Source organism: Heptranchias perlo, chromosome 7 (genome assembly GCF_035084215.1).
Source record: "Heptranchias perlo isolate sHepPer1 chromosome 7, sHepPer1.hap1, whole genome shotgun sequence".
Taxonomy (NCBI): domain Eukaryota; kingdom Metazoa; phylum Chordata; class Chondrichthyes; order Hexanchiformes; family Hexanchidae; genus Heptranchias; species Heptranchias perlo.
Genome location: NC_090331.1, coordinates 91,936,959 through 91,963,322, shown reverse-complemented (window position 1 = coordinate 91,963,322; position 26,364 = coordinate 91,936,959). Strand labels below are relative to the sequence as shown.

The 26,364-nt window shown below is 43.9% G+C and overlaps 1 protein-coding gene across 1 annotated transcript in view; it reads left to right on the top strand.

Annotated features, from left to right (window-relative positions):
- LOC137323411 (sperm-associated antigen 16 protein) overlaps positions 1–26,364 on the top strand; it is a 982,420-nt gene that overhangs the window by 954,986 nt on the left and 1,070 nt on the right. The window lies entirely within an intron of this gene.

The following is a 26,364-nucleotide window of genomic DNA, read 5'->3' as shown; positions in this document are numbered from 1 at the left end:
ATGGGGACATAGGAATTTATAATGCAAAAAAAATTAACACAAAAAGTGATGAAAACGTAACAGCGCCAAGTGAAGCTTTGTAGCAGGGAAGTGCATGGAGTAGTAAGATTTTTCACATATTATAGCTGGTGATAATTAAAGGAGTGTCACAATGGGGTTAAAAATTCTGAAAACCATTCGAAGGGCTGAAAAGGCATCTCAACCCAAGGTTGCAAGAGCAGGAGATTACAAAGTTAGAGACAACAATGAAGGCTGGGGAATCCACATGGTGCTGCGGACTGGTTCTGTTACTTGCTGTACCAGCCCTATGGAGCATGTTAGCAACAGCTGTCCTTACAGAAGATGGCACAGCTCCACATCTGGCTGTACTGACCCAGCTCCAATGAAGACACTTCTTCCCCACAGTCATTGCTAGGTATGCGCAACATTGTCTGTAAATCTGGTCAGTGATACCTTGATGGCTGATGATCTGCAGTACTATGTTCATAGAATCATAGAAAATTTACGCCACAGGAGGAGGCCATTCAGTCCATCGTGTTAATGCCGGCTGAAAATGAGCCACCCAGCCTAATCCCACTTTCCAGCACTTGGTCTGTAGCCTTGTAGGTCACAGCACTTCAGGTGCACATCCAGGTACTTTTTAAATGATTTGAGGGTTTCTGCCTCTACCACCCTCTCAGGCAGTGAGTTCCAGACCCCCACCACCCTCTGGGTGAAAATATTTCTCCTCAGCTCCCCTCTATTCCTTCTACCAATCACTTTAAATCTATGCCCCCTAGTTATTGACCTCTCTGCTAAGGGAAACAGGTCCTTCCTATCCAATGTATCTAGGCCCCTCATAATTTTGTGCACTTCAATTAAATTATCCTTCAGCCTCCTCTGTTCCAAAGAGAACAACCTCAGCCTATCCACTCTTTCCTCATAGCTAAAATTCTCCAGTCCTGGCAATATCCTTGTAAATCTCCTCTGTATCCTCTCCAGTGCGATTAAATCCTTCCTGTAATGTGGTGACCAGAACTGTACACAGTACTCAAGCTGTGGCCTAACCAGTGTTTTATACAGTTCCAGCATAACCTCCCTGCTCTTATAGTCTATGCCTCAGCAAATAGAGGAAAGTATTCCATATGCCTTCTTAACCACTTTATCTACCTATCTTGCTACCTTCAGGGATCTGTGGACATGCACTCCAAGGTCCCTTTGTTCCTCTACACCTCTCAGTATCCTCCCATTTATTGTGTACTCCCTTGCCTTGTTTGCCCTCCCCAAAAGCATTACCTCACACTTTTCCGGATTGAATTCCATTTGCCATTTTTCTGCCCACCTGACCACTCCATTGATATCTTCCTGCAGCCTACAGCTTTCCTCCTACATGCTGTGTTTGGGTGCTGCTGAAGAACCATCCCATGTAAAATTTAGTCAGGCCTCCATACATATCTCTGCTTTTGAGCCTGCTGTCACAACTTGCATTGAGCCTACACCAAGACTCAGCCTCGGCAAGAGCTGTCACCTCTATATCCAGAAGCAGGTGTGCGGGCACCAACAGACGGGTACAGAGCTCTTCTTGTGTCTTACAATCCACCTGCCATCCCTTCAGGGTATCTCCTCTTCTGCTTTGTATTTTGAATCAGTGGATTCCCATTGCAAACCCATTGATGCATGTAATTGTGCTACAGGGGAAAAATAAGTCAATAAAACAACTATCACATAAGCACATTTTATGAAAATAAAGGAAATGTCCTGAAACAACGAAAAGAAGTTTCTTTGCGAGCCTTTAATGTTTCTTTCTTGCTTGCATTGCTCATCACCTGGTAACCCTGAACGCCCAGTTATATTGAATATTGATGTCACTTAGTGTTGACCCAGTCTAAGATGCTGGAAGCCCTCAGAATGACTCCCGCATCATTAACCTTGATTCTGGCCTTTTGAGCATCCCCGATTTTCATCACTCCACCATTGGCGGCTGTCATTTCAGCTGCCTAGGCCCTAAGCTCTGGAATTCCCCTCCCTAAACCTCTCCGCCTCTCTACCGCTCTCTCCTCCTTTGAGGCGCTCCTTAAAACCTACCTCTTTGACCAAGCTTTTGGTCACTTGTCCTAATATCTCATGTGGCTTGATGTCAAATTTCGGTGATAATGTACCTGTGAAGTGCCTTGGGATGTTTTACTACGTTAAAGATGTTATATAAATGCGGGTTGTTGTTGCATGTCTTTGCTGGGCCTGAATGCTAGGCTCCTGCCCACACCCATTTCATTGACAGAAGTACACATCAAGCATAAATGATGGAGGTCCCATCTAATGGGTCTCCAATCGTTTCTCCTCAGCCTAACACCCCAGAACCAGGCAGACACTGATGATCTACAGAGAAATAACAATACTATATAATAAAAGAGAATACTACATTTCAGTTTTGGGCTCCTCAATGTAGGAAGGATATAATAGCCTTGGAGAAAGTGCAATTCAAATTTACTGGAAAGAGGGGTCTGAATTCCAAAGAAAGGTTAGAACAACTAGTCTCTTGAACTGAGAGAGTATTTGATATAGGTGTTCAAAATGATAAAAGGAACAGACACGATAAACTGAGATAGATTATTTGCTTTTGGTAGATAAATTAAAGAAATGGAGGTAGAAATTCATCAGCGCCCGGTTTTGGATGTGAAACCAGGAGGTCCGAGGCCAGCCCAAAAGTGGGCCTCAGGTTTCACCTAAATAATCTGGGTGAGCTACACTGTCGCACTTCCACAGGCAGTTCGTCCGGCTGCTGAAATGAATTTCGGGCTGCCTAGCCCTCAGGTAACTCTTGGGAGAGGGACGGGGAGGGAAGGAGAATGGGAGGGGAACTAATCGCGTGCCAGCAGCGGTTCTCAGGAGGGTTGTGGTGCCTGGCTCCATCCTGAGTGGGGCAGGCCCGATACCTGTCCACTCACGGCAGACCAATTTTAGCCAATTTTACTCATTTACATACGTTAGCGGCCTAACACCTGCTTTAGGCGGCTGCCAGGGACACCTGAAAATTGGCCCAACCCAATTTTGGGTGGGACATTTTTCAAGCATTCTTTCCAGTGCAGGACATTGGTCCCCGAAACTGGACCTTGTTGCGCCAATTTTACGCCCGTAAAAGGGGCGCAACAATGTCCAATTTCTAAGCCATGAAGCCATGATCTCAAGATAAGCACTAGATGCCTAAACGAAGAAACCTTTTCACAGGAGTTATTGGAATGAGAAATGCCTTGCCATGTGTGGCGATCGATGCTAAATTGATTACAGTATTCGAAAAGTTACTGGATAGTTGCTTAAAGAAAAGTATCAAAGGGAATGGGGAGAAAGCAGGAAAATGGGAATAGTTTAGGAAGAAAGCAGGAAAATAGCACAGTGTAAAATCAGCCCCTGAGAGGGGTCTAAATTCACTGCATGCAAGAGGACTGAATGGAGTGAAATTTCTATGCTATTAAGACTGCTAATTGGATGAACCATTTTGCCAGGCATTTGAGAGCCACTGGGATGTGCGTGTGAATGATTGAAAAGTGGGTTATCACAAGTCGTCAGCTGTAATGATGGAGTAAATCTGGGAGCTCCTTCATCCTCACTTAAAATCTATCAAAATGAACCACTAAAAATTAACCAGCAGCTAATCACTGCCAAGTGGATGCATTTAATTTTAATTATGTCCAAAACAAATATAAAATGTAAAGGCTGATAGAGGAGTCACCACTGCAACAGGAATACTGTAGCATTCTAAGTACTAAACTATGACAAGCACAGGGAATGATAGCATTGATGAGTCTCATAAGAACATAAGAAATAGGAGCGGGAGTAGGCCATACGACCCCTCGAGCCTGCTCCGCCATTCAATAAGATCATGGCTGATCTTCTACCTCAACTCCACTTTCCCGCCCTATCCCCATATCCCCCATATCCCCATCGTCTCAAACTATATTCAATATTTTTTGACCATGGATTTAATAAATAGTATGCACCAGACACTAAATTAGATTGTGACTGAAGAGGAGAAAGTGATGGCCACAATTTTAAATTAACAAAATTGCACACCAGCAAAGACTGAAACTCAATACTTTCAAAATCATGATCATCATAGGAAATTTGACTAATTGTCCAGTGTGAAGGATTATAACTCTGCAAAGCTGAATACTACATCTCTCCCTCCTTTTGAGGAGGTTACTAACGTGGTAGATAAGGGAATGTCTATGGATGTTATTCATATGGACTTCCAGAAGGCATTCGATTAGGTTCCATATAAGAGACTGTTAGCAAAAATGAAAGCGCATGGAATTGGAGACAACCTATTGATATGGGTACGAAATTGGTTAGGAGGTAGGAGACAGAGAGTAGGAATAATGGGTGTGTACTCCAATTGGCAAGATGTGAGTAGTGGTGTCCCCCAGGGAGCTGTACTAAGGCCTCAGCTTTTCACTATATTTATCAATGTCTTGGATGAAGGAATAGAGAGCCATACATCTAAGTTTGCTGATGACACTAAGTTAGGTGGCACAGTAAATAGTGTAGATGGGAGTAGAAAGTTGCAAAGGGACATTAATAATGTGGGCAAAACTGTGGCAGGTGAGGTTCCATATGGGGAGTGTGAGGTCATCTACTTTGCCCTAAGAAAGATAGATCAGAGTATTTTCTAAATGGTAAAAAGCTAGAAACTGTGGAGGAGCAGAGAGATTTAGGGGTCCATGTACAGAAACCACTAAAAGCTAGTGGACAGGCACAAAAAAATAATTTAAAATGATAATAGAATGTTGGCTTTTATCTCAAGGGGGGCAGAATACACAGGGATGGAAGTTATGCTACAGTTGGATAAAGCTCTGGTTAGATCCCAACTGGAGTACTTTGTTCAGTTCTGGGCACGGCACCTCAGGAAGGATATATTGGCCTAGGAGGTGGTGCAGCGTAGATTCACCAGAATGATACCAGGGCTGAAACGATTAACTTATGAGGACAAGTTACATAGACTAGGCTTGTATTCCGTTTGAGGATAGAAGATTGAGGGGTGATCTAATTGAGATGTTTAAGATGATTAAAGGATTTCATAAGGTCAGTTGAGAATTTCCTCTGGTGGGACAGTCCAAACAAGGGGGCACAACCTTAAAATTAGAGCTACGCCATTCAGGGGTGATGTCAGGAAGCACTTCTTCACACAAAGGGTAGTGGAAATCTGGAACTCTCTCCCCCAAAAAGTTGTTGAGGCTGGGGGTCAATTGAAAATTTCAAAACTGAGATTGATGGATTTTTGTTAGGCAAGGGTATTAAGGGTTATGGAGCAAAGGCGGAGTTGAGGTACAGATCAGCCATGATCTAATTGAATGGCAGAACAGGCCCGAGGGGCTGAATGGCCTCCTCCTGTTCCTATGTCTCCATCTGCAAAATATTATCAAGTCTGCTGTACCTCGATGAGGGGATAGAAGTTAAACTGAATTGTTGGATTTTTATTCCTAAACCAGTGCTGTTTATTCAATCCCTCCAATAATAGGGCATTCAGAGTACTGGAAACTTAGAGAGATACAGTATGAAGGGAGCTGCTCACCTTACATCGCAGACTTTTCCATGGATCATTCCAAGCCATGGCAGAATTTCGATAGAACCATTAAAATGCTACCAGAAAGGGGCCATTTTCTACCATGTTCACGTCTTCTCACTTGAAAGCATCCAGATATGACCAATCTCACTTTTTTTAATGCATTCAGAGACAAGATTGGATGTTAGAGCAGCTCCCAGCCCATGACTCCGGAATAAAATTCAGTGATCTACAGGAACTCTTTGAGGTGGTAGCCAAGTTAGCTGACCAAGGCTATCAAGTGAATGTAATTAGATTTTCCAAAGGCTTTTGATGAAGCTGCACGCATGAGGCTTTTAAAGGTTAAGGCTTGTGGAATTAATGTCACAATAGCAAACTGGATTGGAAACTCATGTGGCAATAGGAAGCAGAAGATGATAAATGGAAGAAACCTCTGGCTGGGGCAGTGACTGGTGATGTTCTGCAAGGGTCTGTTCATAGATGATTTGAAGGAGAGTACTTCTGATATTATAAAGTCTAGTTATGGCATTAAGCTACCTGGCCAGCTGATAAGTATAAAGATAAGTAGCATTCAATAAGATCGGAGCAAACGAAGCTGAGGAAAGACAGATGGATTTTAATGTGGATAAATGTAGTGTAATACATGTTGGAACAGAAAACATGAACATGTTGGTTAGGTGAAGGTGAGAGAGTGAAACCGGGAAATTATAGATCTGTTAGTCTAACATCTGTTGTGGAGAAGTTATTGGAATCTATAATTTAGGACAGGGTGACTGAGCACTTAGAGAAATTTGAGCTGATTAGAGAGAGCCAACATGGATTTGTCATGTCTAACGAACCTAATTGAATTTTTTCAGGAAGTAATTAAAGTTATAGACAGGGGAATGTTTATGGATGTAGTTTATATGGACTTCCAGAAGGTATTTGATAGGGTTCCACATAAGAGACTGTTAGCTAAAATTAAAGCTCATGGAATTGAAGGCAAATTGTTGATCTGGTTAGGAGATTGGTTAGGCGTTAGAAGACTGAGAGTGGGGATAATGGGTATGTACTCAAATTGGAAGGAAGCGACTAGTGATGTCCCACAAGGATATGTGCTGGTGCCTCAACTATTCACTATATTTCTTAATGACTTAGATAACACAATAGAGAGCCATATGTCCAAGGTTGCAATTGACACAAAGGTTGGTGGCATGGTAAGTAATGTAGACTGGAGTATTAAATTACAAAGTGACATTAATAGATTAAGTGATTGGGCAAAGCTGTGGCAGATGGATTTCAACGCAGGTAGGTGTGAGGTCATCCATTTTGGGCCAAAAAAGGATTGATCCGAGTATTTTTTAAATGGTGAAAAGCTAGGAACAGTGGAGGTCCAAAGAGATTTAGGGGTCCAGATCACTAAAATGTAATGGTCGGGTACAAAAATAATCATAAAGGCTAATGGAATGTTAGTCTTTATAACTAGCAGGATATAACATGAAGGGGAGGAAGTTTTGCGACAGCTATACAAAGCCCTGGTTAGACCACATCTGGAGTACTGTGAACAGTTCTGGGCACCGCACCTTAGAAAGAATATATTGGCCTCGGAAGGAGTGCAGTGCAGATTCACCAGAATGTTACCAGGGCTCCAAGGGTTAGATTATGAGGAGAGATTACATAAACTAGGCTTGTATTTCCTGGAATATAGAAGCTTAAGGGGTGATTTGATTGAGGTTTTTAGGATTTTGAAAGGAATTGATAGGGTAGATAGAGAGAAACTTTTTCCACTGGTGGGGGGGTCTAGAACAAGGGGACATAACCTTAAAGTCACAGCCAGGCCATTCAGGAGAGAAGTCAGGAAACATTTCTTCACATAAAGGGTGATAGAAGTGTGGAACTCTCTCCCACTAAAAGCAGTGGATGCTAGCTCAAATAATAATTTTAAATCTGAGATCAATAAATTTTTGCTAGCCCAGGGTATTGAGAAATATGGAGTCAAGGCGGGTGGATGGATTTAGAATACAGATCAGCCATGATCTCATTGAATGGCAGAAGAGGCTCAAGGGGCTGAATGGCCTACTCCTGTTCTTGCGTTCCTATGTAGAAGGGGTGTCCATTAACAAAGGTAAAAAAAAAAGGATTTGGCTGGGATTATTTTTTCACCGAATTTTTCCAGTAAATGTGAACCTCTTGTCAACAAAGCTAATCAAATACCAGGATGCACGATAAGGAATTTTACATAAATTACATCGAATTTACTGCACAGATACAGGCCATTCGGCCCAACTAGTCTGTGCCGGTGTTTATGCTCCACACAAGCCTCCTCCCATCCTATTTCATCTAACCCTATCAACATATACTTCTATTCCTTTCTCCCTCATGTGTTTGTCTAGCTTCCCCTTAAATGCATCTATGCTATTCACCTCAACTACTCCACATTCTAAGCACTCTCTGGGTAAAGAAGTTTCTCCTGAATTCCCCATTGGATTTATTAGTGACTATCTTATATTTATGACCCCTAGATTTAGACTCCCTCAAAAGTGGAAACATCTTCTCTACGTCTACCCTATCAAACCCCTTCATAATTTAAAGACCTCTATCAGGTCACCCTTCAGCCTTCTCTTTTCTAGAGAAAAGAACCTAAGCCTGTTCAGTTTTACTCATTTTAGACATTTTACTCCAAGTTGACAAATCTTATTCTAGCCTTTTTTACACTGCTGATGATGACACAATTGGAAGAATGTACAAACAGGCTGTTTGGCACCTAAAGGTCCCAAACTCAGACTGGGCCCTGAAAGGGAACCCGATGGAACAATTGGATGGGGGTTGAAAAATGGGAAGGAACCAGATTCCACTGGCATTGCATCTCATTTCTACAGCTGAGCCATTTTCCAAAGGGATGGGGAAGAGCAGGAGGCAAATCTTTCCGCCCACCCTCCCCTGTGTGTCTGGGCAAGTTCCTGGTTTATTTCTGATGTACCTGCCGCCCGCCCTTAGTATGCAAATTACCTCATTTCTGTCATTTGGGTTGGGATCTAGGGCTCTTCCACATGCAGAGCGTCCCAATTGGAGTTTTGGGCCCCGGCTCTAACCCAATCTACGCTGCAGGAACGGGCCGGGTAAGCAGATAAAAAAGCGAACATCGAATTACTGCCCCGTTCCCGCCAGAAACCCGCTGACCACTATTTTAACTCGGGAGCTTACTCTTGTGCCATAAACAGGGCACCTTGTTACAAAATGCAAATTGGGGGTCCGATGAAGTAATTAGGAACCCAATGCGGGTCAGCAGTCCACCCAGCAGCAAACCCGCTAAGTAAAACCTAACGGGATTGGCTTCACAAACTGACGGAAATGACTGGAAACTGGATTTAAAGGGACAGTCAGCTGCAGGCACTCAGATCATAGCGCTCTGTGCACTATAGTACTCACTAAGAACTCACAGCTTATCTTGGGTACATTTCTGCATCAAGGGAGGAATAGATGGAGGAAGAGGAGTGACAAGAGCAGCAGCCTCAACAACCAGGCCGGGCAGCATGCATTTGGGCTTGTTAGAGCACTACTGGTGTTGGGGTGGGGTGGGGGGGCTGCTTGTAGAAGGCCTTATCCACCTCACAGGGTCCATAGGCCAAGAGTCACTTGTTGAGTCAAGGCACCAGAAGACCATCCAGCTGCTTTCATCAACAGGAAGGGCTTTCACTCCATCAGTGCCCAACTGATGTCTGATCACTGCAGAAGGATCATGCCAGTCTGTGCCAGTTTCATGGGCAGATGCCACAACGACTTCATCCTGCAACACTCATCGACCCCCCCCCCGACTTTTCCCCCCTTCCGAAACGTCAAAGGATGGCTGTTTGGGGTCAAAGGCTACCCCCTGCACACATGGCTGATGACGCCCTTCCACAACCACACCTGCACAGCTCAGGTACAATGACAGCCATGGGACCACTAGGCACATCATAGAACATACCATTGGCATATTGGAGCAAAGGTTCAGGTGCCTTAATCCGTCAGGCGGCTCCCTATAATAAGTCCCTCACAAAGTCTCCCACATCATTGTAGTGTGCTCTATGTTGCACAACATGGCAATGCAAAGAGGACTGGAGTTGGAGGAGGCAAGGGAGATCCAGAAAAAGGATGGTCAGCACAATGTAATACAGCGAGAGAGACCAGGGAGCAGTTGATATATCATCGCTTCCAATGACCTGCTCATTCTCCTCCCCTGAAAAGTTACACAGAGCCCCTCTGCATTAGCAGTCTTTGCAACCCCCTGCACTACTCCCTTAATCCTGCATTAAAACACATTGATACCATTCATCGATATCAAGGACATACAAATAAAGCAGACTCCAAATCTGCTGTGAAACGACACTGCAGACTAAGTGTGAAAAGGTGATTAATTTAATGCCAAACATAATAATTGCCTTGAATTCATTTCCCACCCAAGCATCAACCCATAGTGCCTTTCATAAAAGAAGGTATAATAACTGGATTACTCCTACGAGCTGCTCCCCTAGTGGTATCTCTGAAGCTGGTAGAAACCTGCTCTGCTCATGTTGGAATCCTTGAGCTGCTCTTGGCCGGCGACTTCTGGGAGCTCGAGCCTGTGTGGGCCTGACTGCAGACTGGACCCCTTCGACTGTTGGAGGGGCAGTTTGGCCCTGCTGACTTTCTGGCACCGTTGTGGGTATTGATTAAAGGGGTGGTGAGGGAGCAGACCCGCTGACAGAGGGCGACCTGTGCCATTCCTGCAACGCTGATGCCATTCCCATGGGGCTGCGGCTCATCAGTTCCATTGAGCTGTGGGAGAGCAGACTGCAGACAATGAGTGACTCCTTGAAAGCCCCAATCCATCTGGTTCACCAATCTCTCCAAGGTGGAGCCCAGAGTCTGCATCTGTTTAAGTCTGGTAACATTGACTCCCGTTGTGGGAGCCTGCAAGGGAGACTGCAGAGTGCTGATGCCATGCAAGATGACACCTCCATACTTTCAGCCAGGGTGTTGAAACCTCTTGGTAGGCTTTACGTGAAGCAAGCAGTTTGCTTTTCATGGCTGGGCCCCTGAGGTTCTCATCTCTGTCCTCCTCGGTGGAGCTGGGAGAAGACCTTGTCCGGCGAGCCATCTCCTAGGTTATCCCTGCCACCTCTACCTGCTGCACACGCAGACTCTTTTAACTCACTCTCTAAGCCATCCGGGGTGCCAGTCTCTGTGCTGGTCCTTAGGAATGACACCACACACGATGGTGCCCCCTCAGGAGGAATCTCCTCCTCTGAGCTGTCTTCTTCTGTGGGCTGTGGCTGCTGAGGAGGGCCTAGAGGAAAGAGAAAAGGGAGAAGAGTTGACATGGCACTGAGAGGCAGGACAGTACCAATGATAAACATCTCAATGTAGCTCGCAATGGGCCACTGATTTCCTGCGCTTGCTGCTGCAACTCGGAGAGGTTCATGATGTTGGCTGATCCTCCCCCCAGATTTAGTCCTCTCCCTTGTGTTGTGCACTGTTTTGTCCTGCAGAAAAAGAGGGCAAGAATTAATGAGTGGCTACTCCAAAGGAGAGTGCATTTGTGTGGGGCTTCTCCTTGCATTGCGCCTGGTGAGAGGCAGACGATGCAAGCAGGATGGGGGAGGTGCTGAATGGAAAGGAAGTGTGAGGAAGGAGTCACAAGAGAAATTGCTGATTCTGCAAAGGCTACCATGTGAGAACAGAATGCTGCTAGTGGCTGCTATCAAGTGTGTTTGGAATGAGAATGGGAGGTGGTGTGGTGTGATGAGTGATGAAGGATGGAATGGGGGGGCGGGGGGTGGAATAGTTTAGAGTGCTGGGGGAGGGTGGAAAGGACTGGTGTTATGTGTTATTGACAGCTATTTGGAAAAATGTTGTACTCTCTCTTCTGCGGAGTGAGCCTTTGGCCCAGTGGCAGCATTCCCACCTCAGACTGAGAAGGGTGAAAGATTCAAGCCCCACCCCAGACAGCCCCAACAAGTGGAGTCTAGAATATAGTCTGTAAATACTGGGGTGACATCCAGCAAGGGACTGGTGTCTGGACAGAGTGACCACCCGGCTCAGCGGTAGTGTTGTCGCCTCTAAGTCAAAAGAGTTGAGTTCAGGCCCCATTCCAGACAGCCCTGGTGAGCGGAGACCGGAACACTCGCTGGGAATACTGAGTTGACGTCCAACGAAGGTACTTGCGCCCAATAGATAAGGGTAAATGATAGGTCTATAGCCTTGGTTGCAGACCTCCTGGGAGAAGGTATTCTGAAGATAAAAACCGTGAGGAAGGCAACGCAAAACTCCCTCAGCTACTCTTCCCTAGTAAGTTGCTCAAGAATCTCACATGTGAGACTTGAGTTAGGACCAGGCAGAACACGACGGGCAGACTGATTCACCCCTGCTACTCTTGTTAGGTCATTGAAGCGCTTCCTGCATGGCATCCAGGTCCTGGGGCTGATACTCCTGGAGCTGAAAATCTCTGCAATTTCTCTGCAGGCTTGGTGCACATCATGTTTAGGGATCCTCCTCCCACCGGTTCGAAACAGAGCTTACCTCCTCGCCCTCACCTCTTCTATGAGGACCTCTTGGGAGGCTTCAGGAAACTTTGGGACTTGCCTGAAACTTATTTTACAGCAGTTTCATCTTCTACTACTCAAACAGCTAAATCAGCCAGAAGGGAAGGCAACCTCCCTTTAAGAGGTGCATTCCTGCTTTAAATAGGTCTCTATGGACCCACTGAACATTGCACCCCGAAAGTGGGTGCAGTTTCCTGTTAGCTCAGCGAATCGCGTGGGAAACCCACCAGTCAAATTAAAATGAGGGCCAGAGTTAAAACATCCTGGGTCTTAACTTTTCTGCAGCAGGTGAGTTTTGCACATCACCTGCAACCCAACTCGGCCCAAAACCTGCCCACGGTTATAATCAGGGTCTAAGTGTCAAAACACTCATAAATAATAAAATTAATAATAACAATAATAAGTGACTGCAGACGCTGAATCAACTGTTGGAACAGAGGTTTTATAGGATCGCATACAGCAGAAGAAGCAAACTGAAGCACTTTCCAAGAACAGGAAGTGCAGGTGCACCTTCAGGAGTTATACCTGCATTTTTATGATTATTACAAGTTTAGGGTCTTGCCTTAGATATTCTTTTGGGTGCAGCGGTGCTCGTCACTTCCATAAGTGGTCATTATGTTCAGGAGCGTGTCCATATTGCCCAATATGTAATTATACAATAACACAACCCGGGGTGAAACAAGAGGGCACCCTTGTAAACTGATTGAGTCTTTGCTGTACCGCCGTCCATTTCTCTGCAAACACTGCGACTTCCCCTTTAATGGCGAGCTGCAGCCCTTTAAGAGCTACTGCTTCACTAGATGTTTTGCTCCCCCATCCAATTGTGCTACAAGCCAAACTCACAGGGCAAGCTTTTTCTGTGCCAGTATCCTACTCAGATTAGGGGAAGGGACTCCCCTCTGAACATACAGCACAGCCCACCCTCTGAGCTGGCAATACTGGGGGTGCCTGCAGAGTGGGCCAGCCTCCAGTGATACGCTGAGTCCCTTATGAGCTGGGGGAAGTGGAAACTCTCCGCTTTTGACATTTTCGATGTATTAGACACTGAGTGGGTCCAGACCTTTCCCTCAGATATATAAAAATTGTATCAAAGATGTAATAGAGAAAATAATAATTAACTACACATAATTGAATTTTGTAATCTGAATATTTTTCTGTATGAGTTCTGAACATAAAATAGACATTGGATAACTGTACTGTATTTATTATTCTAGTTAGCTCCAGTTATGCTCTGTGGGCTTTGTTTAAATCTCTACAGTATTAGTGAAAAAAAATGACACATTGGGATTTTATTTGGATCTATTGAGCATCTGCGGTCTTAACACATTTTCTGTCAAAATATAAAACTTTGGACACAAATGCATATAAAGGTATCCCCAGCTTTACACTTATAAAAAGCCAAGTGATAGCTGTCAGAGATAGCAGAACATGCATAATCCACCCTACTATAAAAGTTTAGCAATTTTTACAAAAGCAAAGCAGATCAATGGTACAACCATCTGCAAATGACAAAAGAGTTTATATCTGAAGCAGATACCAGCTTTGGCAGGCAGATTAAATAGCAGCAAAAGCTGGGTTGCGTATTAGTTGTATTGCCAGTACTAACAATGTGCTTTGTTAACATGTCTGATGTACAATGTCACAAACAGTAGGCCAGTAGCAGCAAGCCGTTACTGAGAGTTATCCAAGTTCTAACAGAGTAACAGGAATTATGGAAACAGCAAGAACATGCAACGCAGTACGGTCCTGAAATTCAGTGGGCTACGGTCCTGGCAGCTACACCGGCATTGTGCCACTGGTGCCTCTCAGCACTGACCCCTCCAGAGTTTGTGGGGTCGTAGGAGGGCAACTCATTTGCATGAGACCCTCGCGTGGGCCTGTGGCGCAGGCGCCCGGCTGCCCCACGCAGTCAGAAACTCCAGAATGTGTTAGCCATCAAGCAGGGGGGGGAGAGGGAAGAGTGTGCCCAGGCTCCACTACCCCCTCCTCACCTTCAGAGATCTAATGTAGTTCCCCCCCGCCCCCACCTCGATCCCCTATGTAAACAGGCCAAATATAAAAAGATATGTCAAAGTTTATCCAATCTTCGGGGGTCCAGACTGCTTCCCTAACCTTGACCCCAGATTAGGGACCACTTCTCTGCTTCTGGATGTCCAAACGCCTCATTTCACTCAGCAAACCAGCTTCCAGTCTTACGCTGAGTCGGGGAAGTGGAAACTCTGAGTGTAAAGATTCCTCACCTCCTAGCCCTGCTCCCTGACAAGGCCAACCATGATTAACGACAGTCAGGGTGCAGCACATGCAGGCTGCAAACTTTTTCCAAGTTCTGCCGGAGGAAATTTGGTCTTGAACATCTTTCTTGTGTGAGGGTTGAATTATTATTAGTAATTTTCCTACTTTGTGAGTCATCAGTACACTGAAAAGAAACAATTTTCACTTATTTACATCCAGTTCCGGTGGCAAAATCAAGCAGTTCAGTTATATTGGAAGTTACATGCAGGGTAAATAAAGCTCCCACTGCACTGCCCATCAATATGCTTTATTTAGACATGCAAGCGCATGCGCACGCGCACACACATAAAACACGCATAAAACACGCAAAAAACACACACACATAACGCACATAAAAGACATACACATAAAACACACACACAGACAAAACACACACACAGACAAAACACACACACGTACACACACATAAAACACACACCTAAAGCACCAGTGTAGCATTTCCATTTCTTACATCTACCATTTTTATGACCTCTCTGTTTGAGATTTGAGATCACAAAGATAAGTACAGATGAAGAAGGTTTCTCGGCCCATCTAGTTCATCTTTCCATAGAAACCTACAGTTCAATCATCACAGCATCCAGCTGAATGACTTCAGAGTTTTGGCCTCTAGTATCCTACTTTGAAGACTATTCCCCGCATTCGTAACAATTAGTACTAGACACACAGAGAGTGAAATCCAGCTTTGGCGGGGGGTGCAAAATGGCTGATAGCAGGCCAGCTGCCCGTTAGACACCCATGTTACCTCATTCGTTCCCAGGCCCTCAGGACTATAGGATTCCCTCAGTCATCCTTTCCTCCTACAATCACAGACTTTAATCTTCAACTTGGCATCACTATTTCCTGAGCTGTTTGGCTTGGTAGCTATTCAAGTATGTTTCTCAGTTTAAAATAATAAGTCTGACTATTTTTGGAACACACACTGTGCGGTAGATTTTCACTTTGTGCAATAGTGTAAAACATAGAAACATAGAAAATAGGAGCAGGAGTAGGCCATTCGGCCCTTCGAGCCTGCTCCGCCATTCAATATGATCATGGCTGATCCTCTTTCTCAATACCATATTCTCGCTCTCTCCCCATACCCCTTGATGCCTTCTGTGTCTAGAAATCTATCCAGCTCCTTCTTAAATATATTCAGTGACTTGGCCTTCACAGCCTTCTGTGGTAGAGAATTCCACAGGTTCACCACCCTCTGAGTGAAGAAATTTCTCCTCATCTCAGTCCTAAATGTCCTACCCTATATCCTGAGACTGTGACCCCTCGTTCTGGACCCCCCCAGCCAGGGGAAACATCCTCCCTGCATCCAGTCTGTCTCGCCCTGTCAGAATTTTATATGCTTCAATGAGATCCCCTCTCATTCTTCTAAACTCGAGTGAATACAGGCCGAGTCGACCCAATCTCTCCTCATATGACAGTCCTGCCATCCCAGGGATCAGTCTGGTGAACCTTCGCTGCACTCCCTCTATGGCAAGTATATCCTTTCTTAGGTAAGGAGATCAAAACTGCACACAATACTCCAGGTGTGGTCTCACCAAGGCCCTGTATAACTGCAGTAAGACATCCTTGCTCCTATACTCAAATCCTCTTGCAATGAAGGCCAACATACCATTTGCCTTCCTAACTGCTTGCCGCACCTGCATGTTTGCTTTCAGTGACTGTGTATAAGGAACCGGGATGGCCGTGTGGTTAAGGCGTTGGATTTAAGGTCCAATGGGTTTATACCCGCGAGGGTTCGTACCCCACTCCTGGTAGCAGTTATTCCCGTTACAGTTTTTTTTTAGGGTGATGGTCGAAGGTTGTTTTTGTGACTGGAAGCCTGTGGCCAGTGGGGTACCACAGGGATCGGTGCTGGGTCCCTTGCTGTTTGTGGTCTACATTAATGACTTGGATATGAATGTGAAAGGTATGATCAGTAAGTTCGCTGATGATACAAAAATTGGTAGGGTGGTAAATAGCGAGGAGGATAGCCTCAGTCTGCAGGACGATATAGATGGGTTGGTCAGATGGACGGAACAGAGGCAAATGGAATTTAACCCGGAAAAGTGCGAGGTGATGCACTTTGGAGGGACTAACAAGGCAAGGGAATACACAATGAATGGGAGGACCCTAGGCAAGACAGAGGGTCGGAGGGATCTTGGTGTGCAAGTTCACAGATCCCTGAAGGCGGCGGAACAGGTAGATAAGGTGGTAAAGAAGGCATATGGGATACTTGCCTTTATTAGCCGAGGCATAGAATATAAGAGCAAGGAGGTTATGATGGAGCTGTATAAAACACTGGTTAGGCCACAGCTGGAGTACTGTGTGCAGTTCTGGTCGCCACACTACAGGAAGGATGTGATCGCTTTGGAGAGGGTGCAGAGGAGATTCACCAGGATGTTACCAGGGCTGGAGCGCTTCAGCTATGAAGAGAGACTGGGAAGATTGGGTTTGTTTTCCTTGGAGCAGAGGAGGCTGAGGGGGGACATGATTGAGGTGTACAAAATTATGAGGGGCACAGATAGGATGGATACAAAGGAGCTTTTTTCCTTCGTTGAGGGTTCTATAACAAGGGGACATAGATTCAAGGTTAAAGGCGGGAGGTTTAGAGGGGATTTGAGAAAGAACTTTTTCACCCAGAGGGTGGTTGGAGTCTGGAACTCACTGCCTGAAAGGGTTGTGGAGGCAGGAACCCTCACAACATTCAAGAAGCATTTGGATGAGCACTTGAAATGCCATAGCATACAAGGCTACGGACCAAATGCTGGAATATGGGATTAGAGTAGACAGGGCTGATGGCCGGCGTGGACACGATGGGCCGAAGGGCCTCTATCCGTGCTGTATAACTCTATGACTCTATGACACCCAGGTCCCTTTGTACATCAACATTCCCCAATCTATCACCATCTAAATTTTTCTGTTTTCTGTTTTTCCTTCCAAGGTGGAAACTTCACATTTATCCACATTATACTGCATCTGCCATGTATTTACCCACTCACTCAACTTGTCTAAATCGCCTTGAAGCCTCTTTGCATCCTCCTCACAACTCACGATCCCACCTAGTTTTGTGTCAACAGCAAACTTGAAAATATTACATTTGGTTCCCTCATCCAAATCATTGATATATATTGTGAATAGCTGGGGCCCAAGCACTGACCCCTGCGGTACCCCACTAGTCACTGCCTGCCACCCCGAAAAAGACCCATTTATTCCTACTCTCTGTTTCCTGTCTCTTAACCAATTTTCAATCCGTGCCAGTATATTACCCCCAATCCCATGTGCTTTAATTTTGCACACTAACCTCTTATGTGGGACTTTATCAAAGGCCTTCTGAAAATTCAAATAAACCACATCCACTGGTTCCCCCTTATCTATTCTACCAGTTACATCCTCAAAAAACTCCAGTAGGTTTGTCAAACATGATTTCCCTTTCATAAATCCATGTTGACTTTGTCTAATCCTGTTGATATTTTCTGAGTGTCCTGTTATCACATCCTTTATAATAGACTCTAGCATTTTCCCTACTATTGATGTTAGGCTAACCGGTCTGTAGTTCCCTGTTTTCTCTCTCCCTCCTTTTTTAAACAGTGGGGTTACATTTGCCAATCTCCAATCTGCAGGAACTGTTCCATAATCTATAGAATTTTGGAAGATGACAACCAATGCATCCACTATTTCCATGGCTACCTCTTTTAGTACTCTGGGATGCAGATTATCAGGTCCTGGGGATTTATCAGCTTTCAGTCCCATTAATTTCTCCAGCACTTTTTTTTTACTAATACTAATTTCCTTTAATTCCTCCTTCTCACTAGTCCCTTGGTTCCCTAGCGTTTCTGGGAAGTTATTTGTGTCCTCTTCCGTGAAGACAGAACCAAAGTATTTGTTTAATTGCTCTGCCATTTCCCTGTTCCCCATTTTAAATTCTCCTGTTTCTGACTGTAAGGGACCTACATTTGTCTTCACTAATCTTTTTCTTTTTACATACTTGCAGAAGCTTTTACAGTCCACTTTTATGTTCCTTGCAAGTTTACTCTCATACTCTAGTTTTCCCCTCTTAATCAATCTCTTGGTCCTTTTTTGCTGAATTCTAAACTGCTCCCAATCCTCAGACTTGCTACTTTTTCTGGCAACTTTATAGGACTCTTCTTTGGATCTAATACTATCCTTAATTTCTTTTGTTAGCCATGGTTGAGCTGCATTTCCTTTTGTGTTTTTGCGCCAGAAAGGAATGTATAACTGTTGCAATTCATGCATTCGTTCCTTAAATGTTAGCCATTGCCTATCCACCATCATGCCTTTTAATGAAGCTTCCCAATCTATCATAGCCAACTCACTCCTCATACCTTCGTAGTTTCCTTTGTTTAGATTTAGGACCCTAGTTTTGGATTGGACTACTTCACTTTCCATCTTAATGAAGAATTCTATCATGTTATGGTCACTCTTCCCTAAAGGACCCCGCACAACAAGATTATCAATTAACCCCTTCTCAATGCACTTAACGCAATCTAGGATAGCCTGTTCCCTGGTTGGATCCTCAACATACTGGTCTAAAAAACCATCTCATACACACTCCAGGAATTCATCCTCCACAGTATTATTGCTAATTTGGTTTGGCCAGTCTATATGCAGATTAAAGTCACCCATGATTACTGTAGTACCCTTGTTACATGCAACTCTAATTTCCTGTTTGATCCCATCCCCTACATTATCACTACTGTTTGGAGACCAATAGACAACTCCCACCAGTGTTTTCTGCCCCTTAGTGCCTCTTAACTCCACCCAGACTGATTCTATATCTTGATTTTCTGAGCCAATATCCTTTCTCACTGTTGCTCTGATTTCATCCTTTACTAAAGATTCCACCCCACCTCCTTTTCCTTTTTGCCTGTCCTTCCTAAATATCGAATACCCTTCGATATTCAGCTCCAAGGCTTGGTCACCCTGTAGCCATGTCTCCGTAATCGCAATTATATCGTATCCGTTGTCATCTATTTGCGCTGTTAATTCATCTACATTATTATGAATGTTTCATGCATTCAGATACAGTGTATTAAGATTTGTCTTTTTAACATTTTTAGACATGTTAACATTTTTTTGTACTATGGCCCTATTTGTCTTGTTACCATTTTTTCTTACCCGGACCCTATTTGTTGTCTTTTGTTTGTTCGCTCTGTCCCTACCTGACACAATTTGATTATCCTTACACCAATCACTTTCCTGCACTGCTTCTTTGTCTTTTCTCTTTATCATTCTAGATTTCTCTCCACCGGGACCCTCCCCTCCCTTATTTCGTTTAAAGTCCTATCTACCTCCCTAGTTATTTGATTCACTTGAACTCTGGTCCCAGCTTGGTTCAGGTGTAGACCGTCCCAATGGAACAGCTCTCTCCTCCAGTACTGGTGCCCGTGCCCCACGAATTGAAACCCACTTCTTCCCCACCAATCTTTGAGCGGGTGACAGTGAATCGGCAACCCGTTTTACATCTCTCCTGATTATCAATGGAAATAAAAATCCTTGTGAAACAGGCTGCCGATTTGCTATCACCCATTTTACATTGTCGCACAAAGTCAAAATGTACCCCACTGAGACTGCCCGAATAATTCACTTTGGATCCTTTACAGCTAACAGAAAGCTAAACACTTCCATTTACATAGGATTACATAGAATTTACAGCACAGAAATAGGCCATTCAGCCCAACTGGTCCGGGCCAGTGTTTATGCTCCACAGGAGCCTCCTCCCACTCTATTTACTTCATCTCACCCTATCAACATATCGTTCTATTCCATACTCCCTCATGTGTTTATCTAGCTTCCCCTTAAATGTATCTATGCTATTCACCTCAACTACTCCATGTGGTAGTGAGTTCCACATTCTCACCGCTCTCTGGGTAAAGGGGTTTCTCCTGAATTCCTTATTGGATTTATTAGTGATTATCTTATATTTATGGCCTCTAGTTTTGGACTCCCCCAGAAGTGGAAACATCTTCTCTAAGTCTACCCTATCAAAGTTCTTCATGATGAGACTTTAAACTGAGGCCCCGTCGGCCCTCTCAGGTCGACATCAAAGAACACGCGGCACTATTCAAAGAAGATCAGTGGAAATCTCCCCTGTGTCCTGGCCAATATTTATCCCTCAACCAACATCACCAACAATAGATCATCTGGTCATTATCACATTGCTGTGCGCAAATTGGCTGCCACATTTCCTACATTACAATAGTGACTACACTTCAAAAGTACTTCATTGGCTGTAAAGCGCTTGGGGACGTCCTGACGTATTGAAAGGCGCTATATAAATGCAAGTCTTTTTCTTTTTTCTATCAGGTTATCTCTCAGTCTTCTCTTTTCCAACTTGTTCAGCCTTTGTCCAGATGGATTTGAAGAAAAATGCTGTTTCAAACCCAATCACTCAGAATGTTACTAAATGCTTACCCTGCGATGATAAAAGATATGCTTGTATTGTGTTAGCCGAATATGAGGTATAATCATCCTGTGTATTAATAGAATTCTAGGGAACAATGGTAATTATTATAATGCATCTCCAATGAGTTCAAATCTACTGCAATGAGAACATAGGAACAGAAGTAGGCCATTTAGCTCCTCGAGCCTGTTCCGCCATTCAATGAGATCATGGCTGATCTCTGACCTAACTCCATATACCCGCCTTAGCCCCATATCCCTTAATACCTTTGTTTAAAAAAAAATCTATCAATCTCAGATTTAAAATTAACAATTGAGCTAGCATCAACTGCCGTTTGCAGAAGAGAGTTCCAAATTTCTACCACCCATGGGAGATCCCAATCGTAGCATTACAACATTAGGTGTAAAAAAGAAATTGCAAATACTGGAGATCTGAAATAAAAAACAGAACATGCTGGAAATACACAGCAGCTCTATCAATATGTGAATAGAGAATCAGAGAATCATAGAATGGTTACAACACGGCCTGTCAAATCCGTGCCGGCTCTCTGCAAGAGCAATTCAGCTAGTCCCACTTCCCCACCCTATCCCCCTAGCCCTGCAAATTTTTTCCCTTCAAGTACTTATCCAGTTCCCTTTTGAAAACCATGATTGAATCTGCCTCCACCACCCCCTCAGGCAGTGCATTCCAGATCCCAACCACTCGCTGTGTAAAAAAGTTTTTCCTCATGTCACCTTTGGTTCTTCTGCCAATCACCTTAAATCTATGTCCTCTGGTTTTTGACCCTTCCACCAATGGGAACAGTTTCTCTCTATCTACTCTGTCTAGACCCTTCATGATTTTGAACACCTCTATCAAATCTCCTCGCAACCTTCTCTGCTCTGAGGAGAACAATCCCAGCTTCTCCAGTCTATCCATGTAATTGAAGTCACTCATCCCTGGAATCATTCTAGTAAATCTCTTCTGCACCCTCTCTAAGGCCTTCACATCCTTCCTAAAGTGCAGTGCCCAGAACTGGACACAATATTCCAGCTGTGGCCGAACCAGTGTTTTATAAAGGTTCATCATAATCTCCTTGCTTTTGTAGTCTGTGCCTCTATTTATAAAGTCCAGGGTCCCGTATGATTTTTAACCACTTTCTCAACCTGCCCTGCCACCTTCAATGATTTGTGCACATACTCCCCCAGATCTCTCTACTCCTGAACCCCTTTTGGAGTTGTACCTTTTAGTTTATATTGCCTCTCCTCATTCTTCCCACAGAAATGTACCACTTCACACTTTTCTGCATTCAATTTTATCTGCCACATGTCCGTCCATTCCACAAGCCTGTCTATATCCTCTTGAAGTCTATCACTATCCTCCTCACTGTTTACTATCCTTCCAAGTTTTATGTCAAATTTTGTAATTGTGCCTTGTACACCCAAGTCCAATATATATATCAAGTCATTAATATATATCAAAACAAGCAGTGGTCCTAGTACCGACCCCTGGGGAACACCACTGTACACCTCCTTCCAGTTCGAAAAATAATCGTTCACCACTACTCTATCTTTCCCATTATATAGCCAATTTCGTATCCATGCTGCCACTGCCTCCTTTACTCCATGGGCTTCAACTTTGATGACAAGCCAATTATGCGGCACTTTATCAAACGCCTTTTGGGAGTCCATATACACATCAACCGCATTGCCCTCATCCACCCTCTTTGTTACCGCGTCAAAAAACTCAATCAAATTGGTTAAACACGATTTGCCTTTCACAAATCCGTGCTGGCTTTCCCTAATCAATCCACACTTGTCCAAATGACTGCTAATTCTGTCCCGGATTATCGTATCTAAAAGCTTCCCCACCACCGAGGTTAAACTGACTGGCCTGTAGTTGCTGGGTTTATCCTTTCACCCTTTTTTGAACAAAGATACAGTTTAATGTTTCCAGTGCAGCCCCTTCATCAGAACTGCTTTCATAATGTAAGGTGTTATTTTATTTAGTTTTTTTTGTTTCATTGAACAAACGTTTAGTGTTTTGCTTCATTTCTGATTGTTATAAATGTCTTAGGTTCAGAGTATTTATAAGAAACAGTATCTCACCAAGCTATATGTGTATATAAAATATGTAAGTATTTTTAGGTAAAATTGTATTTCAATAAGTTTTTATAAAGATTCTTTCATATTTGGGTAAAGGTAGTTTGATCCAATTAATAATTTTGTATGCTTTAGTTTTTACTTTTAATGTTAGTTATCTTTGTGGTTGGTATATTCCTTATTCACAGACACGAATGACATTATTGTCATTGTCATTTTGCAGTGGATTCTCTTTCAGTTTCGCTTCTGAGCCAAACAGCCATTTAAGCTCCAGTATTGTGATATTTACTTTGAAGAAAATCTGCATTCATCCCTTGGTAATAAACCTGAGAGGAAACCTGCTTATAGCAAATAACTTCTCTCAATATATTGTATATAGAAAATGGTTTTTGTGTAGAGGTCCATCCTTTTTCCCCAGGTGACTCTCTCATTCTATTCACCCATGCTTTATCATGGGTATTTGACCCAGACACTCTGGGAGTGGGGCTAAAACTCACTGGAGACCAGCACAACAGATGAAAAGAGTTCAACTAGCAACTTCCAAGGACACTGGCACTATTATGACAGATGGCAGACACTAGGCTGATCTCTTTATTATCTTTTAGAACCTAAGTTATCAATAATTTATTCTTTGGCAAGTGCAGGTCATGTTTGCCGTGCCCCATTTCTCACCATGTTCAGGTATAAAAAGAAAGAACTTGCATTTATATAGAACTTCTCACGACCTCAGGACGTCCCCAAAGTGCTTTATAGCCAATGAAGAACTTTTGAAGTCACTGTTGTAATATAGGAAACTGAAGAAATATCTTTGAAGAGTTGAAGAATTGAGCAGATGCCTGCTGCATTCAATGATTTCCACAGTGAAGAAAGAGGCTGAGGTTGGCATCAGAATGATGGATCAGACATTCTTCCCAAACACCTTTGGCCCTGTATATTCCCAAAGATGCCCAGTAGGAACATCAACTTTAAAGAATAAAAAGGCAGGGGCATCTTCCTGCGCAAGTAATGCCTGCATGCACTGGCACTATAATTTATTCTTTGGCAAGTGCAGGTCATGTTTGCCGTGCCCCATGTAATCTAGTTTATCGCTTTAGAAAATGAATCATCTTTGAAGTTAGAGCCTGTCACGCACTAATGAATTGAATGTAAGTACCTGGACCATGTGGTTACGTCTATAGTTACCAATTGACAGCAATAGATTCTGAAGCCGATACATTAATGAAGCGGGTCTCCAAACACTACATAACTCTTTGGGAGGTAAGAAAGATAGGACTTGCATTTATATAGCACCTTTCCAATCATTCAGGACTTCCCAAAGCGCCAGTGAATTACTTGTGAAGTGTAGTCACGGCCTAATGTGGAGAAACGCAGAGGCCTAATTTGTACATTGCAAGATTCCACAAATAGCAATGAGATAAATGACCAGATAATCTCTTTTTGGTGATGTTGATTGAGAGATAAATGTTACCAACACACCGAGAGAACTCCCCTGCTGCTCTTCGAAATAGTGCCAGGGGATCTTTTTTGTCCACCTAAGAGGGCAGACGGGGCCTTGGTTTGACGTCTCATCCGAAAGACGGCACCTCCGACAGTGCCGCACTCCCTCACCACTACACCGAAGAGACAGCCTGGATTATGTGAAGCAGGCTTGAGCTCACAATCCTCTAACTCAGAGGCGAGAGTGTTACCACTGAGCCAAGGTTGGCATCTAGAAAGATAGCTTTGAAGATGGCAGAGTTGGCTTGCTTTGTGCTAATTGTGCAAAGGCAGCCCCTGCCCTTAAGGATAAGGAGGGGGCGGGGCTGAATTTCCAGTTCCTTCACCAGCTTCATCAGAGGATATAAATCAAGCAGTCTTTTTGTTGTATATTTTAAAACTTTCTTGCATTTTCAAATTTAGACCATTTTGTTTTGAAATGACAACTGAAAGTGCACTTTAACATTGAAATCCATTTCAGATCGACTCTCCCCTGGGACAAGAGAGGGGAGAGGGAGAATCTTTTTAATCCTGTGTGGTAGCATTTAAGATCAAGTGTAATGTTTCAATCTATTATCTGATTGCAGGTTTATAACCCTAGTAAGAGCGCTTTTCGATTAAGATCAATCCCTCTTCCGCAGTATTAAGTTGACCTTCCCGTGGTTCGGCTGCTTATAATAAAATCGATCCACGCAGGGAAAGTAAGTGGGCAGATTCACTGCCTTGCAGTAGAGCGCAGTGATTCTTGTGATTCATTTTTACCAAATGTTCTAAGTTGGCACACGTTCAATCCTTTACACGTGTGCAACTTAAGTTTGCTACTAGGGGAGATTGGTGTGGTGCTGACGGTGTGTGTGTCTGTGTTTCTGGGATGGTGGGGCAGTGTTCATGTCCCAGACTCTTGGTATCAAGAACAGGGAGCGCCTGAAAACTCGAGGTGAAAGCCCTCAGTGCGGCGCGGCCGCCAGCAGAGCCTATTCTTCACGGGGATTTGTAATAAATACTCACACCTGCCGCGTTGAACACCCCCATCTATCCAATAGCTGGTGCTGCGTCAGGCTTTGTTCTGACTGAAGAAGCGAGCTAGTTATTAAAGGCTAGGAAACAGCGTGTATTTGTCACACTTAACTGTAGGCGGGCCATTGCACCTCTTCCAAAGGCACTGGAATATTCATGGCAATTACTGTATCAATCTTTTTCGATTTAAAGTTTGTACGTGAACGCTTCTTTCTGGCTGTGTCCGATGGGCTGTCTATTGATAAAGGGGGAGGGAATGATTAACGTTTATAAAAGCAGATATGATGCGTTACCCCTCCCCCTCGATTATTTATGTCATGTGCAGCCAAAATCACACAAATGAGAGCAATTAGCTTCCCTTGAGCGGCAGGACAATTCCCGGATCACATTTACATCGAGAAGGTCACCCAGAGCTCAGGGTCTCTTTCACAGTCTCAAGAGTCTGTGAGAAAGGGGTTTGATATTTTAAATCTGCTCCCCAAATTATTACTTCCATTGATTTATTCATTACTGGAGTCATTACAGTACAGTTCAGTTGTACTAAAGGATACCAGTCATGTTTCCGCTCGTATGGGATTGGATTATGAGTTGCAATACATATAGGTCCACACCTACAGCCTTATATACATGGTCCCCCATCGTGTGCCCTCAATTTATCGATTTTCCTCTACGTGTAGCTCATAATTATAACATTTAGTTCATGTGCAGAGGGGCATTAGCCTGCTGAATATCTGATGAGGAAGATTCACTCCCCACTATTGGAAACCTAAGCAATATTGCAAAGGATTATAACTGTTAATGTAAGATGCAGTCACCGGGAGCACTGGTAGTAGGTGGGGTTGTGTTCAATGGCGGAAAAGTGGCGGATTGTGCAATGTGTGTCCTGCACAATGATCATATGTTACCTCCAGAGCTGGTTCTGAGCAGTGAAAAGGACCGGTTCACTGGAACACAACGAAGCAACAAAATAAGTGAGAAGAAGAGCTGTTGCTGGTTTGGGCCCATCGTGAGACAGTTTGTGTCTGG